At 38.4% G+C, this 2,500-nt stretch overlaps 1 protein-coding gene across 1 annotated transcript in view; it reads right to left on the reverse strand.

The window, feature by feature from the left end:
* The window catches only part of LOC115214811 (synaptonemal complex protein 2-like), a 176,117-nt gene extending 175,540 nt beyond the window's left edge, over nucleotides 1-577 (reverse strand). The window contains exon 1 of the mRNA XM_036505383.1: nucleotides 1-577. This exon is cut by the window's left edge and continues 195 nt beyond it. The gene's annotated coding sequence lies outside the window, so the exon portion shown is untranslated.
* Between the last annotated feature and the right edge of the window lie 1,923 nt (nucleotides 578-2,500).

Here is a 2,500-nt window from a genome sequence, read left to right on the forward strand (position 1 = left end):
TACGTGGGACGCCACTGAATTCAAAGTTGTAAGAAGTTGTAAATCAGATAAGTGTCATAATCTCATCCAAGTAGGGAAGTGAGACCGGGAGAGAATCGCCACTAAACTATCTTACTTAGCAGACGACATTACCTCCATTATTCAACCTTTGACCCAAACTGACGCTCAACAACGTCATATGGCGCGAAAACAGCACAACAGTCACATACTTGAATCCACGTGGTCTACAAGGAAATGGGCTGGATCCGAGCATTTCGCGACTGTTTTGCGTCTTATTTACTGACAATAACTAAAGTTTAGGGTTACCATTGTAGTTTAAATGAAGAAATAGGTTCTATAAGTTTAATAACCATTAATATAAGCGACATTAAATGCAGTTTAAGAAGACATGCGATATAGAAATAGGTGAAGTAAACCGAGAGAGTCGATGTTGATGTAGCGAGTCTCCGCAGAGACGGAGGTGTGAAGCGGGCAGAGAAAGATACCAAAATATTGCATTCGTCAATAACAGTAGTTTTAGGAAAAATATGTCAAAGAAATATAATTAATAAATTAAAATATTAAGTTAGAAGAAGGTTTTATAAGTGCTTTCTGGCGAGTCTTGAAGTTTGGTGTTGTTCGAACTTCCTTCCCGCAGTTGGTAACCAAACTTCAAAATGGACGCATTCACTCCATTGTTTAGTAGTGAAAGCGCCATCAGGCGACGACAGTAGCAGTTAGCAGCCAGCGATGGGTGGGTAACTCCAACGGACTTTTTCGACTTAACGGAGTGGTGGGAGCCCAAGAAACGAGGAGTTGTATTAAACATGTGTTGATGCTTCCTATGAAACTCAACTTTAAACGTATTTACACATTATGTCAGTGTTAACAAAGGGAATTAATATAAACATACACACTCAACTTGTATTTTGGCTAGTCTCACTTAATGGATATGCATTTCCTTTCACCTGGAGTTGGTGATTTTTTGCGCTATTATATCTATAAAGGCGTGATTGATTATTATTTATAGTATTTTTCTTATCCAAAAGCTGTTTTATAAGTTTTGTTGTTATGAAGAAAAAGTACAATCTGCCCTCATGACATTTTCAAAGTTTGCAGCTGTCTGTTCGTTGTGCAAAAGTCCATGAAAGTAAGGCAATGGATCGTCCCGGTGTGTGATTGTACACCTATTGTTAAAGGGATTTCTCAAAAGTTTTTTTGCGTGTAATTTTGTGATTATTTTCTGTAATTATGACCACATAAAAGATAAAAACCAAGTTAGTTTAGCTGTATGCATCAGCTTCATTGTCTCCAAAACACGCTGTGCTTGACGTGGGCCCTAGATGTGGCGCAGGTGAGAAAGATTGGACAAAGCGGCGATGCCGGAGAAGATTTTTAAGTTGAGCACACAAAATAAATGTAATATGCAAACTTAACAGATGATTTATTGCTACTTGAGGAGCAGATGAAAACTAAGACAAATAACAAAGCGGGGAGTTCGTCACGACGGAGGCGAGTTGGCATCGGTGCGGGTGGCTGTGTGCAGTAAGCGTCGTCTGCCGTTTTTCGAACGCACACATTCACCACACACATACATACACCCCATCACCTTTCACATGTGTAGGAGCAGGAGAAGCCTTCGTTATATACACATACACAAACCTACATATAAACATAAAAACAAACAGAAATATACACTTAGATATTTAGGGAAAACTCATACCCACAAACATTTAAACATTAGTCCAACACACACAGACTACTAATATCTTCTATACCCTACCAAAGTCCACACTCCGACCGATCGACTCAATAAAAAAAAAATAACAACAACTAAAGTCTGGCGTATACTGTCTACTTCACAGAGGCCCAGCTGCGGACACCTGCCGATCACGAGACCGAGGGGGCGTGAGAAGCTTGTCCCTCAGCCCCCTGGAGTTGGGGACATAGAGACATAGATTGAATCGTATTCTATCTTTGGTCTCTATTTTTGTACGATTAACCTTGCCCTCCTTCCGAATATAACCCGTCAACAGTAGGAGTTAATCTCATCCAAAATTGAGATAGAACAAACCAACGCTTTTAAGCAGAATGAATACCTCTCAGAGAGAGACAGAAGAAATTTCTTTAAGGAAATAAAAAACGAATAAAAGTGTAATTCTTTTCTTTTACGACTCATTTCCAAAGATCTCCAATTATATAGGAATAGAAAGACCACAAGTTTGTCCCAACTTTTTCTCACAGGTTATGCAAATGGTTGGTAGATATTAACGAATTTGATATGTTTATCAAATGATTTTGATAAACCAGTCAAAGGAAAAACGGGGCATTACACTTCCTTCTTGTTCATATTACAAATCATAAATTTAATAAGAGTTTTGTACCGTGGCCTTTGCTATGTATTAGCCTTATTCTTTGTTGTTTAGCGTTTTATTACTACAGATTAGTAATGCGATTCAAGAAACAATTGTTCTAAGCACCCATTTTATTTTCTTTGCCCTAGACATCTGCTGGGAATATT

This window comes from Octopus sinensis, linkage group LG8 (assembly GCF_006345805.1).
Source record: "Octopus sinensis linkage group LG8, ASM634580v1, whole genome shotgun sequence".
Lineage (NCBI taxonomy): Eukaryota > Metazoa > Mollusca > Cephalopoda > Octopoda > Octopodidae > Octopus > Octopus sinensis.